Source organism: Grus americana, chromosome 1 (genome assembly GCF_028858705.1).
Source record: "Grus americana isolate bGruAme1 chromosome 1, bGruAme1.mat, whole genome shotgun sequence".
Taxonomy (NCBI): Eukaryota; Metazoa; Chordata; class Aves; order Gruiformes; family Gruidae; genus Grus; species Grus americana.
Genome location: NC_072852.1, coordinates 118,405,838 through 118,422,207, shown reverse-complemented (window position 1 = coordinate 118,422,207; position 16,370 = coordinate 118,405,838).

Below are 16,370 nucleotides of genomic sequence, written 5' to 3'. Positions count from 1 at the left end.
TTGGCGAGAGACCAGAAGGGACCATGCCATCCCAAGATGACTCACGCTGCTCTGAACTGTTTCTGATGAGTACTTAGATGCTGGGCTAGCCAGCCCCTGGCTCAGGAGTGGGAAAACACCGTGTAGGTCATGGGAGACTCCTAAAGGCCTCGTAGGAGTGCAGTGAGGGTTGGGCTGTGGAGGTGGAAGAGGAAGGGTGGACTAGGACAGGAGAGGCAGAGTGGTCCCACTGGAGAGGGGATGTTTTGTACACTAATAAAGAGCACACACTCCTGTTTGGCTTTTCTCTGCCTGTCAGTTCATGTAGATAATTGGGCCGTCCTGGTGCTCCGTCAGAAAAGGTGTGGAGGCCAGGGTGGCTGTTTCTGTGCAGATTGGGAATGTGGTGGGAAGGTGAGAGGGATAAACATATAGTCTGGGACAGTAATCCTTAGAAATATATAGCGTCAGGCAAGTACGTATGTGTGTGTCTGTGTGCTGTGCTGTGGGTAGCCAGCGTTATCCTAGCTTCGTGGGAGCAAGACTCTTGGGTTTACTTGGCTGCGTAACCCTGTTTTGCAAGTCTTCTGCACTGTTAGAGCAGGGGCCTTAGGCTGAAGGACAGGGTGAAATAACGCTGTTTGAGCCAGAGTTGCAGTGATAGAGGAAGCCTTTTGGTTGTGCTAGGCCATCTCAGTGTGTTGCTGCTTCATGCTGTCATGCAGAGATGGAAATGGGCATGGACCTTTCCGTGTTGCTGGGTGGGACATCTCTCATATCAGGCTTCTGGTATGGCAGCGTGGTCAGCCTCTCTGTCATGGAAAGACATGCAATGCATCCCACCACCACTCACTGGAGAGGTTGTCCTGCTGTATGCAATAGGAGTTGGAGGACTCAGTGAGCTGCCCTGGCTGGGATGCTCTCGGGCATGGAGTTGTCTGGTATGGTAGGGAATGTGTATTGGAGGAAACAGAAGGCAGTGAGCAGTCCCCAGATTTCCCCTGGCTTTTCAAATGGGGTGCTCTCACGATCACCCCTTTGAGTATGCTCCAAGGCTAAGACAGTGTGGATGGTCAGAGAGTGGTCTCTGAGCATATGGCCAACAGCATTCACAAAGGCCGTGTAGGTGCGGCCTTTGAGACTGCTTTTTTTATGTTGTATTTGATGGAAATTGGCTAATATGTTCAGAAAATCTGGGAGAGAGGAAGAGGAGACTATCATATTCAGATAAATTGAGATTTGTCTTCTCATGCATCCAGGCTAAAATCACAACAGAATATTAGAAATTTTGAACCCAACCTTGAGCATAACTATGTTGGAGACAGTGGCAACGATGGGTGCTTGCACTCCTCCAAAGAAGTCCCTGCCTATGGGAATGGCCATTCCCTTTTTAGATACAGGTAGAGCACCACTTATGCTTGGAACAAGCCCTGAGGAGCACAGCAGATCAGTCTGGTCTGAATCTCACAAAACTTAACGGTGTCTCTGTCCCTGGCCATTTCCAGCAAAAACTGTGAAAAATCAGTTCACCCCATGTCAGTTTTATGCTGATGTAATTCCACTTGGCTCGAACAAAGTTACACTTCACCTTTGATATCTGGCCTCAGGGCTTCATTAGGCATACTTGTGGTCCAAAGCTTGCTGACAGAAATCGGTTGGTTTATGTGGGTTCAAGCTTTATTTTTCTTTCTTTTTTTTTTTTTCCCCCCAAGAAAAGCACAAAATGCATTGCAATTATAGGGGAGTTACTAAAGCCTGGTAGGAGGATCAGAGAGCATGAATCCTCTTCCAACCTACTCTTTGCACTGGAAGCACCGGGGTATCTCCTGAACTCTTACATTTGCAAAAGCTGTGTGACAGCACCTGGCACAGCTAAGTGCTATGGTTAGGCTGTCATATGCCAGATTTTTTTACTGAAAGGAGTGTTGTTCAGGTGGAAAACACAGAATTTGGTTCTTACTCTGGGACTTCCAGAAGCCAGAGAGCTCCTTTGATGCAACTGTGACTGGAGTGTGCCTCACCAGCCACATCGATGCAGTTGAGCAGCGCAGCGAAGGCTTTTTATGTCCAATGAGACCTACATATGTTGCTCTCCAGACAACAATTGTCTCTGCCAGACAATTGATCTGCCCCCGTGCATAGTCTGATACATGCTACCTGTATGTGCTCTGGCCACCTGGACCTTATAAATAAAGTCACACATGGACAATAAAGCCACGTCATTCATGCTTGTGGGGCTTGTTGGCAAGTTAGTCCCTGGTTTGTGCCTCCCTGAGAATAATCAGGGAGCCTGAGGCAGGAATATCCCTGCTGAAGTTTTGAGCTGTAACATCAAAAGTAGGTGGAAACTCATATCACAGCATTCATTATTTTTATTGACATAATTTTCAGAATTCTTGGGAGAATGACCTGATGAGGATAAACACACACACACTCCCCTTAAAAAAAAAAAGGGAAGCAGCACTGGAAAAACAATGGGTTAAGCATACCTAATTTCAAAATAAAATGGTTTTGTTAAAGAAAACAGAGAATTATTGAACAAAGAAACCCTAGACCATTGCAAAATGAAACAGCATGAAAAATGTTCTTAATGTACCCACATTCACTGGATTTTCCCCCCTGCTTTCCCCGCTGGTTCAAGATGAAAGTAAGATTTGAATCTAAGTCAATAACAAGATGCAACTGTTGAACGTCAAGTAGGGGGGAAAATGTGAGCATTACTTGGATAATTCAGAAAACAGCTGCTGCAGCTACGTAGTGTTGTACTAGTTAGGAAAAGATGCTGCTCCCCTTGGGAGGAAGAGGCAAATTTCTGGTAACTCGGTGTCCTAGGGACAACAGGCAACATGGTTGTGATGCCGTGTGAGCCCAGGGCAGGCACAGATCGGGACGGGGATACCTCAGGGGGTTTGGGCTTTGGGGTCTCTGCGCCATGCTTCCTTCCTCCTGGCCGCCTGCCTGCCTGTGGTGTGGTGTAGAGTTAGAGACAGTGAGGTGAGCAGATACCACGATACAAGGACCTCAGACAAATACGCTTGACAGTCTCAGGTAGTAAATGTAGACCTAAATGGACCACAATCCTGTGTGTAAAAGGAGAAAAGGTCAAAAGAGGACTAATAGTTGGTTATTTAAATCATTCTTTAAACACCTCTTCCAGTCATATAGCTTGAGCTATTTTTACCTGTCTGGTTGCTCTCCATGACTGATAAATATTTTTAAAAATATGGTCTACACTGGGTGTCACTGGTTGCAGCGTATATGTAAATCAAGTGCTGCTGACAGAAAGCACCACTGTACGCCCTATTTGCACTCTGACCACTTCAATATTAGAGAATCATTCTCTCCATTAGTGCACTTATATTATGGAGAATGATGTGGAACAGAGGTACTAGCAACTCCTCCTTTGTTTATAGCTAGAAAATATCTGACTGCTTAAAAGAACATGAAAACGAGTTTTGTCTTCCTTTCCCATTACTGTCAAACAAACTTCACCTCCGCGCTCAACATCACATGGAATTTGTCACTGGCAGGAAGCGTAAACCCTACCTTGTGAATATATAACTTACAGTCACTTCAGAGGGAGAAAAAAAATCCTTTCATCATGTTCAGTTTTCTTCACTGTTTTATTTCACTTAAAACATCACTCACTACCAAATGGTATTTGTCAGTAGTAATTGGCAAATGCTGGAGGCGGTTTTCAAGGCTGTCTGAATGGAAAATCTCAAAGCAGTTGTCTGCACTGAAAGAAAATATTACATTTGATCTTTTTATGATTCTTGCAGACATGATGTATGTCTGCATTCCTTAGCCTGAAGAATTCTTGGTGTTTGGGTTTCTTTTCCTTGAAATGACAGGAAGTAACACTTCACTCTTATTTTGCAGTATTGTCTGAGAATTAACCACAACATAATGGTAATGTAAATTTTTTTATGCTTTACAGAGATTCGTTTTTATTAGCCATTTATTGTGGTTTTGCTTGTTGGCAAGATTCAGATCCTCTGAATGATAACTGTGGCTATTGCATTTCATCTGCATTTGTATTTAGACGTGTATTTCTCCTGATGTCTTCTTTCTAAATAATGTCTCCTTCAAAGATTGCCTTGCAATAAATCAGCTTTCCCCTAACGCAATTGTACAAATGTGTTATTGGTCTTGTCACCTTTGCCCGTGCGCTTTTTGGTAACCAAGACACAGGATAGACAGACTGTTACATTGACACCATGGTTCGAGTCTGCAGGGCTGGGTTGTTCCTAGTGCCAAATAAAGCCTGGTACTAGGAAATGGAGGACACAATGGCAGGTGAATAGTAACTCTCGGAGTCCCTGACAGCCTCCAACATGGATTAAAAATGCCACTGCTGGGCTCCTCAGCATTTTAAAACCTAATGGCATGTAAAGTGTAACCGATTCCCATCTTTTAATAATTTTAGCTTTGGTTTTATATATAACAAAATGCCCACTGAGGGATTCTTTTACCTCCAGTGTGGGTGATGGCTAATTCTGCAGCATGCTGACAGCCTGGTAGCACAAATCAGGCATGCAAAATGTCCCTCTGTCCCGGAGGTGAGCATGTTGTTACTGGCTGCAGACCTACTGCCTTGCGTCTGGAAAAGTCACTAATGCCCTGGCCTAGCGATTCCCAAGCATCTGAAATCCCAAAGTGATGCCTGAGCTCCCTGAGGGCAGCACTTGCTCTGCAGTAATCGAGACTTCTCCCTGAAGCACAGCAACGTTTTGGTGGTACCATGGCATTCTCAACAAAAAAAAAGAAAAAAAGAAAAAAAGAGACAAGTGAGCATATCACTTTCCATGGGATGCTGCTCCAGTGGGGGATGGCTGCCTGGCTCCTTTCTGCTGCTCCCAGCCCGATGAGGGAAATCGTTTCGTGCCTTGGCACCCCATGGGGCTGACTTCTCCCTTCTTCCTGCGACGAGGCACCGCCAGGCTGGCCTCTGCCATCAAGGTCTGCATGGCAGGCAAGGCTCTTCTCTTCTGCCATCTCCTGCTGGCTGCTGGACCAGAGAAAATTAGCACCGCTTGGAGGTCTTTCTAGAAAAGGCAAAATTGCTGAAAACTTTTTCAGAGAGCACCTTTATGGTGCCTAAGGGCCTGACATCTGCCTCTCCCTGCTATCACAGGGCTGGCCTGAAAACGCCAAGATTACATGAAAAAAACCTGTGCTGATTTTTGGTAGTGTTTTACCTGTCTTCTGGTTTCCAGCTGTACTAATCTCAAACTTTCTTTATGATAATCGGAAGAAGCAAGGAATGATCTTTTCATGCAAGCTAGAAGCTTGATTCCGCAAACGGAGGCTTTGAGCTCTGCAACAAGCAGAGGCTGTGGGCAGCTCTGAGATGTAGCATCTTGCTTATATCACCAGAAACAAATGAAATATTAAAATCCTGGCTATCTATCTCCTGCAAGAAAACTGTGCCACGTGGCTTGGTTTGCTACAGTCAACCAAAATGCTGTCAGTCATATAGATGATGCTTTGAGAAACAGTGCTTATTGTGAGGGGTGTGTGTGTGTACAATATATACACAAACACACATGTATATACATACAATTTCCTTTTAAATGTCAACACACCCTTAAAAACATTGTATAAACCCATGGGAGAGAAATGACAGCTTATTTGCCAACAATACTGTGTTTGTTTTATTTTGTACCATTAATGAATTAAGTTATTTTCCCTCCACCAAGGATTGTGGGTTTTGCACTGACTCATTTTGAGACTGTTGGTCAGGGGAGGTCAGATAAGGCTTGTGTGGTTGCAACCCAAGACCTGGTTAGCTAAATTAAGTGTTTAGGGGCAGACAGGGGCCTCTCTTGGGGTGCCTGCGGGGTCTGCAGTGGGCTGCGAGTGGGCAGGGTCAGCTTGCAGGTTGGGAGAGGGGAGCAAAGGCATTAACCGAGGTCGTGGCTGCTCCTCAAAGCGTTAGAAAGGCTGCTGGGGCTCGGGGGGCGGGGTTGTGGGGATGCCACCCTCCAGCCATGCTGACTCTGCCTGCACCCCTCCGCCTGCTCCCTGGGGTGCTGTCGCCCCACTCCCCCAGCACCGCAGTGCAAAGCCTGGCTGCTCCAAACCCAGTGGGGCCATTCCCCCTGCACGTTGGGGCACCGGCCGCTGGGAATGGTGGATGCAGAACCATAGGAAATGGGCGTTTGTTAATTCTGCTTCCTATGGAATGACTTGGGTTTAGTGCAGTATATTACTTGGTGTTTTCTCTCTCTCGTATGGCTGCGATGAGAACTCCTTCTCTCCTGTGTGTAGGGATGGGCTCCCACTCTCGTTGGGTAGAATTCAGTAAGAAATAATGATTTTTTTGCAGCCTGTGACTTGAGTTATTCAGCCACATCTGTTGTGGCTCTGATGACTGTCGCTTTTCCACAGTTCCCAAATTAATGCCACATCAGAGATTCCTAAGCCAATAGCACAATTAGTTAATAAAAACTATGCAAGACCATGAAAAAAATTAAAGAGAAGCTGTGACAGTCTTCTATCCCCAAAAGTTTTGTGGGCCTTGTTTAATTATTATCCTCAGGCAGTTACCGTTGTCATCTTGTAATCTTGTGTGCAAGTATTCAGGAATGTTTTGCTTTATTTTTGTCACCAATCAGCAGAACAATAAATGCACAAAACACCCTTCATTTTTCTCTCTCTGTTGACACATGAAGCCAAGGACTTGGTGATGTGTGTGAGAAATGATCAGTCTTTTACAAAAAAATGCTAGTCAAACATTTTCACCAGAAGGAGAGGGTGTGATGCCAGATCCAGCAGAATAGTTCTGCCTTATGTCACTTAAGTTCTTTACACACAATACATGCGGGGCCACGTGGTCAGTGAAAAGGCATGAGGAACCACAGAGGCCCACGGAGGTGCTAGAGCATCCTTCAGACGTAGAAGGGCATAGCAGTGATGGATCCAAATAAGGGCTCTGGTTCTAAAACCTGAAGGTTTTGAGGTGTTTCAAGTCAGTCTAGATTTGGTAGTCTGGATCATCTCTAGATGATGACTTGAGAACAGCCTTGCACCAATGAATCTGCAAGTGCTGAAAGGTGCACGCTAGTGTGTCAGATATGGGAGGAATGGAGAAAGAGAGAAAGAGAGAAAGAGAGAAAGAGAGAAAGAAAGAAAGAGAGAGAGAAGGAAGGAAGGAAGGAAGGAAGGAAGGAAGGAAGGAAGGAAGGAAGGAAAAGAAAAGAAAAAAGAGCCACTGTGCTGAAAACATAGGTGGCACAGGAGCACAGTCTGGTTCTCCACACTGAGAAAGACACAGACTGTAAGGCATATAGGAAAGAGAAGAATATATGCAATAATCACGAGGGCTTCAGACATTAGTCTTGGTTTTCACATGAATGATCACTTCTGAGTACGTCATGCACTTTTTCGCAGCAGAAGCACTCTACAGAAATGATGGGCTGCTTTTGTGTAGCATGATATCAGAGTTTGCTGTGTAGCTTTCCCAGGGTGCCAGCCAATGGGGTATGGTTTTAAACAGCCTTTTAAATAAAGCCTGTAACCTAGGCTGTAATTAATTGACTCATTATATCTGAAAACACGTTGAAGTTCCAACCAAGATCAAGACTTCTTTCATCTGAGGCAGTCATTAGAAGTTGTTTTTTCTTTGTCAGTTGCTCTAATTTGTACATAATGTTTTAGAGCATAGAAATTCTGCAAATGCATATTTTTACTTGGTTTAATAATTCTTAATATGTTTTAATAGCTAAAATATATTTTTATCATTAAGTATGTGTAATTTTAAGATTATTTTAGGGTCTCCTTCCAAATGTTCATCTCACTATCACAATGCATAAAACTAAACTCAGATCAAAATACTTTATTGATTGAATTAATTAATCTTAGTGCCCCTCCTAGACAGTATATGTCTATGCTCTGCAATATAATTTCTGTGTTCAAGAGCCATGCAGATCTGCTGAAAGCCATCAGGAACAAAAAAAGTGGAGGTACGGAGCGCTTCCTCTTTCCTAGAACAATTTGCTTATGGTCAGAATGAGCAATAAGCATTTGTATCTGCCACATGTACACTATTTCTGACCTTTTAAGATTAAATAAATGAATCAGAGTCTTTCTTGCTGAATTCATGCCAACTAGTACTGGCTGGCAGTTCAGACTATTTGGGGTTAAATTCAGTTCTATGCAAAATAGATGTTCTTCCACTTACTTTCTAACACGAGCTATTTGAATAGGAGCTAAGAGATGCGCAGGCCATATTTCAGCCCTTTCTTCAGGAATAGATTCACTCCATTGCTCATTTGTTCTTCGGCTGAGACACTTTGAAGTCAATGGGTATTTAAATTGGGGATTTGACTGCCTTCAGGATACCGGTGTCACCTTGTGACTGTTGGGTTGTGGTATATGAAAATACAGGTTCAGTGCTCGGCAGCAGTCAAAAAGGCAAATAGGCTATTAGAGGTTTCTGGGAAAAGGACAAAGAAAGAGCGGAGCATTTTTCAGCATCTGTATAACTCATGAGCATACATCCTTTTAGATAGGAATAATACAGCAAAGTATAGTAAAATACAATGCAATATGATGTAAATAATTTAACACACATGTCTTTGATTATCACTTCTTGAATACAGCAAAACTAGCAAAGGTAAAGAGAAGACCAGAGACTGAAGTGATCCCTGCAGAAAGTAAGTTTAAACATGCCAATTTTCCTAAATTTTGGAAAACAGACAAATGGGATAGGAAAGGGTTATGATAGGAGATTATAAAATCCTAAATAATATGGGGAAGGCAGATAGGGAAAGATTAAATATTCTTTCTCAAAACACAAGCAGTAGGGGGTGCCTAGTGGGATTATAAAGAAAAAAGAAAAAAAAAAAAACAAAAGGGAAAAGTTTTTCACAGTAGTGTGTAGTTGGTTTATGGAGCTTATTGCTGCAAGATGTCCTGAATACCAAAAGAAGAAATGGTTTCCAAAAGAGTCGAGACAAGGACAGAGCCGATGGTCTGGATGCAAACTGGAACATGATCATCACGCTTGTTCTCTGTCTTATGCTTCTCCCTTGAGCATCTGCCCTGAGTGTTTGTCAGAGGCTGGATATTGGGACAAATGATCTTAGTTCTCATAGGGAACTGACATTTCTTTCTATGTTTTTATATTCAGAAGCTGTTGGATGGTAGTCTCACCAATGTATGTTTCGCTGCTGGCTTTCTTCCAGCTCCATAACCATGAAAGATGCATTATATGCCCGTGAGCCACCAATTGCCATAGGAGGTGATTTCTGCTTCCTGAATGGGTAATTTGTGTGCTAAACTCTTACCCAAAGCAGCTGAAAATGTGAGCATGCCATTATATTTTTCAGTAATGCAGCTCACAACACGGCTAGTTCGTCACAGCTAATTTCTGAAAGATGTCCGTGGGGTTGGGCTAGCACAGCGCTTGAGGAGCATGCTGATAGGGAGCAGTAAAATAGCTCGTTTCTGGTTTCGCAGAGGATTAACTTGAGAGAGAACGCTGGCTGACAAACCGAATTATTCATGGCAGAATGAAAGGAAATGATAATATAGCTTCCCAGAATGATGGACTAACACTATGGTACTGCAATAAATTTGAGAAAGTTAAAATAAAAGGAGGAATTGGCACAGGTCTGGCAAAGGACCAAAAATGCAGTGCAGAGCCCACACGTTAGCAGGTGATAGGGTTGCAGTTTGGAAACTTGCAGCGTGTGCCCCTTTATCTAGACAACTGTGCTTATCAAAATGTACAAGTATCCTGTGTCCGCTCTAAGCTGTCCAACTTTGTGACTTAAGAACAGACTTAAGAATTGCTCAACTTTTTTATTATTTAAGTTTTAAAGAGCCTTTCTTTGGCAAATCCTTTCTGGTTTACAAATTGTATTTAGTATTTATTAGTCAGGATAAGCTTTTAAGGGAAAAGCACTGGCACTGTAACAGTGTCCTACTCCTTAAACTGCACATAATTTAAAATCCTATGATGTTTAAAAGAGAAATATGACCTGTTTAGTGGATTTCAGTGGCATTTCAGGACCTTAGGATCCTGAAAGTCCATCTCAAAACCAAATGGTGTTTTATTTCTGCCTTATAGTTCTCCTCCAGATGTTTTGAGACCTAAATGCAATTTTAAAAAATTTTATTAGTAACCTTGGCTCAGTGTGTCTTTCACTCAAATTTTCATTTCTTTATTCAAAATTATTTAGGACAGTAAATACTAACAAATAGTTGGTTTAAGATTCTTTGCGTGTATGGCCTGGATTTGGTGTTTCATCATTAGCTGCAGACAAGCATATTTTTAAGAAGCTCTTGTAAGACTTGCAGGAAATATATATGAGATTTAAATGTCATGTCTCAAGGGAGCTGAGAACTATGCGCAATTGTTGTTAGTTTTTGACTTGTGTGATTCTACTAATGACGCGAATGCTTTTTTTTTGCCTTTTTCTGCTCTTTCCAGGATGCCTTTGCAATGAGATGCTTCACTGAAATAAGATTCTCCTGTTTGTGTAGTCCATGCATTATTTTAAGAAGAAACCAAACGAACAATTATGGCAATGTAACTCTGGGGTGCTAGTGACAAGGAAGATAGGGTGCCCTTGTTAAACAGGGAACAGGAATCAGAAAAGCTGACTTCTACGTCTACCACTATGTACCCTTTATCTGTCTTTTGTCTGGTTACCTGCCTGTGAGAACTGTAACAAAATCAGTACAAAATCCTCTGGCTGCTGTTTTGACTGTAGGGAGAGCGGAGGCTCACTCTCTGCCCCCAGCAATCTCTGCATGGGATTCCCTCATGGTTATTCATGTTTGTTATTCATTTTGGGGAGGAATAAAAGCACTTTGCAACACCTGTTCTGGCAAAGTGATTACTCTGTTGAGTATTTGGCAGTGAGGTATGAATCACAACATTACACAGTGCTGTTTGCTTTTATAAAATATACATGATGCAAGAGGGGTCACATCAGATATTTGCTTATCTTTCAGCTTGTTTGAAGACCAAACCACAGCCATGTTGGGATAAAACAACTGAGGTTAGATAGTGCTAGTAGCATGCTGTTAACTCCTCTCCCAGCTTACCACGAAAACCTCAGTGCTGATACACTTTAGCAATGTGTACAGACCAGCAGAGTAATTAAAAAAAGTAGCTTACTGTAACGTCGCAGTTGGCTCTCACTGAGCGGTGTAAGGGAACTGCAAGCCTGCGCTGGGAGACAGTGAGAGGTGTAAAGCCAGTGCCTTTCCTAGCACGGTCAAGCTGCCGGGGGGACACATCTGCTTGGAAAAATACACCAGCTGGGGTTTTCAAAGGTGTGCGAGGTGTGCCCAAAGAAAATCAACACGTGTGAGTGCCTGATTGCCTTAGGCACCTTTGAGAATCCAAAGCAAAGGTGATATCATGGCTTATTCTTCCAACATAGGTACAGAGCCAAAGAAATGTCTTAAAGACAAGAATTTTACAGCATTTTCACTGTAATAATATTTTTTTATTACACTTCTGATTGATTTATAGAGGACTGTATAAAGGAAACAAGACATGGGATATGTGTAATCACAGCTCCTGCAAACATACTTGAGCTGGTGCAGTGCTGGCTCCAGTGCTGCCAGGAGTGCAGGAAGCAGCCTGCAGCACTCATCCGAGAAGTTGGTCAGTTCTCAGATGATTAGAGATGTTAATGATCTCATGGATTCACAGATGACTAGAGCTCCATCCTGCTTAGCTATCTGGTTAATCAGAACCGGATTTAGCTACCTGACAGTTACCTTGGTTACGCCTCCAACAAGGCATAGACACAACTTTTGACTGCAGTATCAAGGTACCTACCATAATTTGTACTGACACAAGCTGTTGCATTGTGGTCAGCACTGCCTTGGGCCTCATGCTGCCTTGTGTAACCTCTGTGGGGTTAAAATGTACCAGATGAGGATGGCTCCATTTAATTCCTGTGTTGCACACACCTAGAGGTCTGGAAGAATCAGAAAACCACCACCTCAATGTCTCTTGCATTGCCAGGGTTTCTTCACTCTATGACAAGTTTTAATGTGAAGTCTGCAGGATTTGGGCACTCTCTAGGTTCACCTGGCAGCTGAGCACTTCTCAGTCCACAATGCTTGCCCGCAGTGCAGTTATGTTTCGGTTGTGTGCTAACGTAGCAAATTTGTGGATGAAACTTTATGTCTCAAAGGAACAAATGCCGTTTTACTGTGTCCTGACTTCATACCACTAAATGGTGAGAGACAGACCCCTGTCCAGTAATAGAGAGTATACTGCAGTTTTGTTTGTCTTTTTGCTTCCATGCAGGATATTTTGGACCTGCTAGTCTCCTGAGCCAATTGCCTCTTATGCCACATGCATGATGCAACAGTTACGGGATAGATACATGCAACAGGACCTAAGATGTGCATGGTGTGGACCTTAACCAGGTTTCTTAACATCTGCAAGGGCTATGTTTCCATTTCCTGCAGAGCCTGTTCTTTCTGTGAGTAGAAGATGCTGTGCTTTTCAGGGTGTCATTGAGAGTAGCACTCACCTTGGGACCTTAAAATGCAAACTTCTTCAGCCTGAGATAAAAAAAATAATAATCTTAGCTCTTGAAGTAGTAGCAGCCAGTCATGTGGCCCACCCACTCTTCAATGCCACCAGAGCACCACGCAGAACATGTGCGTCTGGATGAGAAAAAGCCATTCTGGCAAGTGCGTCTCTTCCCTTGTTGAGGTTTCCATCTGTTTTCACTCGTTCTGAAGGGATGTGGGCAACACGCCTCTTCAATATTTGAAGATAACTGCACACTTCCGCTCTGAAGAGCAAATAACTCCTTGATGATAAGATCTTTGATGACATATCATGGTTTTCTGCAATGAGGGATTGCTCGTGTCCTGTGCTATCAGGTGCTGCACATGGAAGAGCTGCTGCCCTGGCTGATAACGTGTTTGCTGGATGTGATATGCCAATAGCCTCTGCCTTCCCAATGCAGAGAGAGCTGAACATCCCAGTGCCAGTGAAAATTGTAGCAGGTGGCCGGGAAGATGATCAGGACCAAAAGTTCATATGCTGAGACGTTAGTTGTATTTTGGCAACAGTGCTATTCACTTAAAAGGGCAGTGCACTTTCTTTTTTTTTCTCCTTTTTTTCTTTTTTTTTTTAGTATTGTAATGTTAAATGTAGAATTTACCACGGCACTTTCCAAAGCAAACACACACTCCCTTTTGCGTCATATGAATTGTCTGTACCTGCTGCAATATAAAACATGATAAAGAATTAGCTCAAACAGATCATGGGGCAAATAAGTGGTAGGGTTAAGATAGCTGCTGCTGTTCTGCTGAAGTTTTCTTTGAGCTGGATGTACTTCTATAAACCAGATTTTGATAATTTTACTCACTTTGAACACTAGACTCTTACTGCAAAAATAATTCTCCTGGAATCTGTGAAATAATCTTCTACATCTTCTCCCAGGATAATCTCACTTGTAAACACAGCATTAATCTTCATACTGATGAGTCAGAGGTATACCTCTCTAATCCAGGTCATCACCTTCTGTCCAAACAAAAATCTTGGCTGTCCCTTGGCAATCGCCTTATGGGTGTCTAGCTGTCAGGTCAACAACAGCATCACTGCGAGTGCACAATAGCATCATTTTGCCTGTCATTCAGTTTATAATCTGCATATTTGTATGGGGCCAATTTCTTGTCTAATTCAAATAGCAGCAAAATCACCCCCCCCCCCCCCACCCCCCCTGCATAAAACCCAAAAAACCCCAGAGATATTCAGGAACAACTTCAGTACCTTACTCTTGCTTTAATGGGCCTTCATCTGTTAACTGCAAGCTAGATTACACACAGGACAAGATGCCTATATCTGCCAAGCCACTTTGTTATCGCTCCTTTGCCTTGCTGCTCACAAATAATTGCACTTGTTTCCTTGTGTTTCTTGCCTGCATGTCTCTTGGTTTGTACTTCAGCTGTAAATATTTTGGAGCATGGGAGTATTTTGTGTGCTAAGGTTGTACAGCATTCAGCATGTTTGGGTCCTAAGTCCAAGAGAAAGGCTTGAGGGCGCTTAAAAACCAAAATCCACACAAAGTCCATAAAGAGCACTGTGGAGTATTGTCTATTAAACCACGGTACAGGGTCAGAGCCTGGTCATTTTTAACTTGCTGATCTTTTGCAATTATGTAAAAAAATAAAATTGGCCTTTTGTCCTTAATTCAGTTCTCATTTATGCAAAAAAATGACCACTTAGATTGAAGGACTGGGTCTTTCGTGTGGACACACTGGTGCCATGAAGCATTCTGAGGTTTCTTGGCATTGCAGGCACCCAGTGACACAGGCTATGTCTGAAAATGAAAAACTGCTTCAATCTACAGTGCTTGATACGTCTGTGAAATTTGTCTGGTAAACCATTTTAAAAAATAATCTTTCAGGTACGTTTTCAACCTACAGCATTTTTCCTCTTTTCCAAGGCACAACTGCAGGAAAAGGGTCACTTAATGCTTTTGCTGATGCTTGTAGTTTACAAGAGATCCACTTTGCAAAATATCACTACGATTTTGTTATTCAGAAGGCAGGCAGCAAAGACAGTCTTACACTTCTTTACAAAGCAGATGGCCGTGTCAACAAATGTATGTATAGCATCACAACTCGGGCATCAGCCTACACTCTGGACAGCCAAAACTCTTGTGATGGGCACCAACCTTTGCATCCTATATGATTTATAGTAAACTGGGTTTGGATATTGACTGGTCAATACGTGCCCTTACTCTGAGCCATCACTGAGCTTCTTTACATGCCTGGTACCTTTCCTGGGCAATGTGACTGTTATCTAGCCATTGAGCTGCTGGAGTGTGTAGTTTAGGCTTTTCAAACATCTTCTATTAAGATGCTTTCTGCGTCTGAGGCAGGTCAGATACTCCATTTGTATCCTCCTGGGTTCGAGTGACAATAAACTAAGGAATAGCTAGCCTTATTAAAACATTTCTTGATGCATTCACTGTTGAAAAGCAGAAGAGACAGATACCCAAGGAAAATAATGAACCCCTGAATGCAATTCTGCAAATTCTCCTCTGATGAATTCCATGACGGTTTAATCTGAGTCTCTTTCTGCATGGCTGCCTTGCTCTCCCCTTATCCTCTCTTAGCAGAGAACAGTCCTGTTTCCTATCAGCCATGGCCACTGCCTCCATGCATGTGCTTTGCACAATTCCCAGGCTTCTTTTCTCCTTTGCTCTTACACTTGTATTAAAAGTTGTTTCAAGACACATTGGGTTAAAAACATGGCTTCTCTGCTGAACTGATGCCTCCAGCATTGCTGGCCCTTGACGACTCTGCCACCCTTTCCTGGACGGAGGTTAAGTATTACCTCCCTTACAGATGTAAAGTGTTACAGATGTAAAGTCACACTGAAGGTGACTTTTAAAAAGATGCGGTCGTGGCTTTCTGTAATAAGAGTGGCACCCATAATCTGTTGCAATCATTTCCTTAATTCTTCACATGTGGGAATAGCATAACCATGGTGCCTTATCAGAAAGCTGGCTTCAAGGCTACAGGAAGATGCGGTCAGAGAAAACTTACTGGAGGTTTGATGTTGCTGATTGGACCGTTTCTCATGTTCATTCAATATGTAGGAAAACATCCCCCAGACCACAATCCGCTGCTGTGGATTTCAAAATGCAGCTTCTGCCTGGGCACATAAAAGAGTCTAAAGGAAGGGAGTCCCCTCTTGTGGTTCAGGTACACAATCTCTTTCTGGAAGCCCTGAGGTTCAGGCAAAGGAAGAAACCACCTGGGTTTATTTTCACTGTTGGGAATGAGTTGTGGTAGCTCAGCAACGAAAACTGGAAACACAAAAGATAGGACGGCTGCCCGCCCGCTTTGTAAACTCAGTGCAGGTGGCTGAAAATAATACCTGGGCAAATATCACCAGTCACTTCTGAAACTTTCATTGTATGAACATTTGCTGTAGGTGGTTCACACATCTATTGGTGTTTGCTTAGCAAACAACCTGCTTTGGAACAAAAGAAAAAGGCTTCCAAGGAACAATTATGCATTAATTAACCTTACAGATAAAGTTATCGGCGTTACTTTTTCTGCCATTATGAACTGTAACACTGTTCTCCATTTTAATCTTAACATTGACACTGCTTGAATAACTTTGGTGGTGAATTTTTTTGGCCTGCGTGTTTTGGAGACCCCTTAGTAGCTTCTCCTTGTCCCCAAGACTGCATTTTGCAAGGGTGGAAGAGTCCAGTTGATCAGGTAGCAAACTGTGCAGTGTCTGTTCAGCTCCCTGATTCTCCTTCATGGATGTGGGCAACTTTTTAATATTTGTGGGTCTCAGTTTTCCTCTGTAAAATTGGAAAACTCCATTGTCCTATCCTTTCAGGACTGTCTAATTACCCGTAGAAAGATATATA